We start from the raw sequence: 6,000 nt of genomic DNA, 5'->3' as shown, positions 1-6,000 counted from the left end.
TCTCAGTTAAAGGTCAAAAATTACATGGTAATCTAGTTACAAAAAATAATTCTTTGATGTAATATGATCATTTGATTAGGTCTCTTTCAGTTGTATTGTAAGCAAATACTTGGAAAACTTAAATTTTAAGGGTTTGCCCATAACAATCAGGCATTCCCTTTCTCACTACACAACTGTAGTATTTCTGTTCCTTCATTCTTTCATTTCCCTCTGGAGGTTCTCCCACTCTGGACAATGCACCGTGATGAGAATAGGAATGGGTGAGGATTATACCGCATCTTCCTTTTTTGGTGAAGTAGGAACCGGGTGACTTTGAAAAGAAAGGCGAGAAAGGAGAACCCACTTATAAGGTGAATTCTCAGAGTGGCCCACATGAGGAATGATTAATGAAAATTGAAGATTTGGAAATTGATTTCCATAAAGCTACTGATGTGCTCTCATGCCCCTGCGATAGTCATCATAGACACCCAGGAATGTGTGTGCCCCACTTTGAGGACTGTGGCTCTGCAGCCTACTGGGGGTTCAGTCATGCAACCAGAATCCACCCGATCTCAAGAACTACGTGTCCACTCTTCCAGATCTCTTTTCAGATGCCCCGAGTAACCTCATTTCTCCTGTGACTCCTTGAGTGTTGCACACAGCACTTTGACACTGAAATGTTAGCAGCTAACCCCGGTCTGGCTCTATATAAATTACAGAACTACCTTTCTCATGAACAAACAATTATACACAAGTTTAACTTTATTGACCACAGAGATAAAGCCCAATTTCCAGGATTTACAGGTCAAATTGGGTGGTCCTGATACCTATTGAAATCTCAAAATATCTTCAATGTCTGTCACTGGTTTTTCTCTCCTCCTTTCCCAAATTTCTATCTGTTTCAACAGAAAAGGAATAGGAAAATGTTGCTACAAGTTCTCTGAAGTAGTGGAAATCTTTTTGAAATACGTCCCTTTATTTTTAAGCAGTAAATTTTCCCACTATTTGGAGCAATAATACTTAAACTTCCCCCTCCCCAAGGAATATGATGAAAGACTGGACAATTGACCCCATTAAAAATGCATTTTTGCAAATACACATAAAATGTGCCTTCCACTGCAGAAGATGTTATTGATGCCATGAAGCCCACCCATGGGCTCTAGTTAAGAAATGCTTTTGGCAATACAATAGCGACACTAGAGTCTGATCATCCCTCAGAATATATAGCGTACAACATTTCAAAAAATTAAAGTAGATAAGCAATGTTTTAACAACAAAAAAAAAGTTTTGGTAATTATCCACAAAAAAATTGGGGTAGGCTTTTCTCGAGTACATTTGAAATATTTCAATACATGGTGGCTGCTTGCTGTAGAAGATAAAGCGCAGGACTTGGAGTCAAATACACTGAGATCCTGATTTTTGTGCCTCCTTTTATTGCCTCTATGCTTTCATATGCCTCATTGTGACCTTGAATCATATCTGTAGTTTCTGAGCCTCTCACATTACTTATTTGCTAAATGTGGATAATATCCCCATCTTACAGGGCTGCTGTGAGAGTAAAGTAATAAAAGGAAATGTCTAGTGCCATTTCTTGAATGTCAAAGTACTCAATAAATGGTAGCTCTTGTTTTTTAATTTAAATTAACTATTTTAGAAACTTTTTCATTTTATAAAGTGAGATGCACAAGTAGGCTATTCTTATCAAAAACAAGGTGGTACAAAGAGGAGGACTTTTGGAATCTTCAAAGAGGCCCAGAGTCTCCTTGGTAGATGTTTGGAATTTATGCTACTTATTTTTGGATCTTATATTCTCTTTGTGGAACTAAAGCCACGCTGGTGAACTTTGATGGAAATGAACATGCCAGAATTTACTCTTACACTCATGCAGTAGGATGCCTCTGCCAAATTCCTCTAGTATTTAATGGGAATTATTGATATAAATCTTTTTTCAAATCAATGAGAATAGTAAGTGTCCTAAATGTCCTGGTCCTTAGGCAATACAATGGATCTGTTGTCAATTTAGTGTTATGTAGTCAAGATTATAAACAAGGGTATATTTAAAAACCCTTATCCAGCAGAGCTGCTTTGGTTTAAATTTTTAAGAAAATTGACCTTCTCCTTCAGGTCACTACTCATTCCCTCCAAGTGACACAATGACAAAATGTTTATACACTTAATAATTTGAATCACACAAAAGAGAAATATGAAGTCTAAGTAGATCTTATTTCTCTCCCTGCCCCCCTGGAAACCAGTGAAGAATTTATTCACCAAACAGTATTTCTGAAAGTTTTGACCAGCCTAGATTTTAATAAAAAAGCCAAACATCCTTTATGATGAATTTTAAGCCAGTGGAATATTGAAAAGATCAAACTTCAAACCTCTCAGCAAGACAGTTTTGAAAGGAAATGCTAACAGACCCACCGCTGGGTGCTGCTATGATAAACAGATGAACCCTTCCGAATGTGCCTCAGTTCTAGTCACACCCATTGGCCAGAGCCATTATTGGCCAAATCCAGCTGCTGCAACTGCTAGGCACTGATGAGAAAGATGCCAGAAATAATAAGTTGGAGCTGAGGCCAAACCCAGGAGGAAACACTTGATGTCAGATATGAGCTTGCCATTGTTTTGAAGGAACATAGATGGAGGAAAGAGTAAATTCCTGTGTGTTTCAGACTTGATGTATATATGCTGACTATCAGAATGGATCTTATTTTCCCTGGCTACTCACAACTGCCACAAGATCGTCTTTTTCGGATATTTACTTTAATGGTGACATTCTACTTCTAGGCTGCCATCCAGAGCTATTCTAGTGTTAAGAATGTTTCTTAAAATAATAAATATATGAAATAATAAAACATCATACAGATGTTTATAAACATTGGCCAAACTCATTTCATATAATTGTGATACTATATCCACTCACGGGGAATTCATTTTGCTGGAGGGGGCAAATTACCTCATATGCTTCTCATGCTTATACTCCGTTTTTGTCAAGACTAGGAGTAGGGAAGCAGCAAGAGGAAAAAAAAATCTCACAAGATCCATGTACACCCACTCTCTGTCTGTGCCCCCATGACTATCCCTGTCAAGATGTCTCCACAAAAACCATAGCTGAATCCAGCAGAGAAGGACAAGACCGGTAGTCCCTTTCAACAACCAAAAACCGTATAGACTTTGGAAAGCCAGTAACTGTTAAACTGACCTAGAATCATGTAGTTCCTGGACGGGGATTTTTCTCACATAGCAAGCCACAAGGCAATTTAACTTGCTGTTTAAAGGAGTTTGTTCAGTGGAGCGATTCCATCTGAACTGTATAATATTATCTATATCACCATAGTACCAATGAGAACCATGGAAATTCAGAGCCAAAAGGGACCAAGAAATGGTAATATTGAGCAAATGCAATTCAGTAAGTATTCAAAAGCTACATAGTGTATATCTATTATGTACCAGACCCTGGAACTACAAAAATAAATGTCATTGTCCCTGCTCTTGGGAAACTCACAGTCTAGAAGGAAGAAAGATTCATATAGAACAAAATTATATTACAATATGACCATGCTCACCAGTAGGGGTACAGACAGAGGAGCACAAAGGAGGTAATGATTAATTTCTTTTAAAAAAAATTTTATTTATTTTTGTGAGAGAGAGAGAACGTGCAAACGCACGCACAAGTTGCGGGGGAGGGACAGAGAGAGAAGCGGGCTCCCCTCTCCCCAATTGAAGCTCCCCGCTTCACCAATGCAGGACTTGATCCCAGGACCTTGGGATCATGACCTGAGCCAAAGGCAGACGTTTCACCAACTGAGCCACCCAGGTGCCCTGGATGTAATGATTAATTTCTTAAAAATCAGGTACAGCTTTCCAGGGAAGATAGATTTTTGTTCAGTTGGGAAGGATAAGTTATATGTCCTCCAGCAGAAAGGTGGAGGGGAAAGATGCAGAGAAGAAAGCCAGAGGGAAAAGACATTCCAAGAATAAAAAACAGCATGAACAAAACAAACACAGAGGTGTTAATCTACATGTTGGATTTATACAACATGAGTAAAATCTGAGTAGACAAAGCATAAGACGGTGGCAGAGAAAGTTTGACTGCTTTGCTAAGAAGCCTAATGTGAGCCCAAACACTGAGGAACCACAGATGATTTTTAGCAAAGGAGCTACATAATTATATCTGTCCTTTAAAACTTGGACTCTAATGATAGCATAAAGGATAATTGAACACGGAAAAGTGAGGGAGAAGCTCTAAACTTATCCAGAGAGAATGCCAACTATACAAAAAGTACCAATTAATTCTAAAGTAGAGCAATGAGGGCGCCTGGGTGGCTCAGTCGGTTAAGCGTCTGCCTTCGGCTCAGGTCACGATCCCAGAGCCCCAGATAGAGTCCTGCATCAGGCTCACTGCCCAGCAGGGAGTCTGTTTCTCCTTCTGCCCCTCCCCCCACTCATGCTCTCTCTCAAATAAATAAATAAAATATAAATAAATAAACAAATAAATAAATAAATAAATAAGAGCAATGAATGAAATCAATTAACAAGGGGCAGATGAAGTCTTAGGCTCAAAAGAATCCCATGATTCCTCTCTTTTGTCTGGTTCTACATACTGATAAAACATAAAGTGAGAAGTTACCCCAGGTTCAAGTCAAAGTACAGGACCATCTTTAACAGTATGCCTCATTTGGCACTTTGGAACTCCAGTTGTCTGTAGTGTTTGTGTTCAAGACCTGCTATCGATAGCGATGTGGGGCATTTGAGGAAAAACTGTGTCATAGAAAACCGTAGGAAGACATGATGTTGAGCCGCCTATGGAAACTGTTCTCAGCGGGACTTTGGTATTGTGAAATGTTTGAACAAAAACTCAGTCCTATGAATTCCTGGTATTAAACAATATGTCAAATACCTGGCAGCCAGCAAAGCTGGAGCAGTGACAGGACTGTGGTTGCCAGGCGGCTGCCGCTGGGTTCTTCCATTTCCTGTTCCATTTGAAGGTCCCAACGAGGAACTTTCTTCAGAGACAAAGGATTGCTTCATGATTTAAGGACTCGGGGGTTATCTCCTCGTACTCACCCTCTCATGGTTTTGTTCCACATCCTGCTTGCCTGCCTGGCTCCTGAATATTTCTGGGATCCTCACCTGACACCTAGTCAAGACCACTGCCTTGCCCACATCTAGCTGGCTCTCTTATTTGTAACTTCTTTGTTATTCTTTTTTTTTTTTTAAAGATTTTATTTATTTATTTGAGAGAGAGAGAGCACAAGAGGGGGGAGTGGGAGAGGGAGAAGCAGACTCCCTGCTGAGCAGGTAGCCCGATGCAGGACTCGATCCCGGGACTCCAGGATCATGACCTGAGCCGAAGGCAGTTGCTTAACCAACTGAGCCACCCAGGCGCCCTCTTATTTGTAACTTCTTAACCCAGGCCCCCAATCTAGAGTTGTCCAGGGTTCTGATACAAAAAACTAACATGGCTCAAAGCTAAAATATAACTCTATAAAGTGAATTTTTAATGGTATGATTTAATTAAAGACAGGTAAAAAGACACAAATATGGTTGGCTTTTACCTTTTCTTCCCAGAATCATACACGGAAATATTTCTGGTTGTTTTGAACTGTTTTGCCAAGTATTCACTGCCGCTTATTATAAAAGATCTCTGTCGACATTTTTTCTTTTTCTTAGCTTAATAAAATGAATGGAAGAAATTTATCTGAAATAAATAATAAATATAAGATTATTAAAGAATCTAACAGAATCTGAGAATTGGGAGAGTAGAGGTCATCAGGTGTGATCAATCTCCTAAGATATGAAAACTATCTACGAAGTCACTGACAGGTAATTCCTCAGTTTCCTCCTGGACACTATCATTGACAGCAGTTCACTTCTATTTTAAAAACCCCTTCTCATTTATTACCTCTGATGAGTAGAGAGACCCCACTGAATGGAGCTGAAACATCTGTCTCCCAACCATTGATCCTGTTCTGCCTGTTGAAGACATAAAGAGTAAGTCTACTCTCCCACTAATAAGAT

The sequence above is a fragment of the Phoca vitulina genome, unplaced genomic scaffold (genome assembly GCF_004348235.1).
Source record: "Phoca vitulina isolate PV1807 unplaced genomic scaffold, GSC_HSeal_1.0 scaffold14, whole genome shotgun sequence".
Taxonomy (NCBI): Eukaryota; Metazoa; Chordata; class Mammalia; order Carnivora; family Phocidae; genus Phoca; species Phoca vitulina.
The sequence above is the reverse complement of the archived record's forward strand: the minus strand, read 5'-3'. Positions refer to the sequence as shown.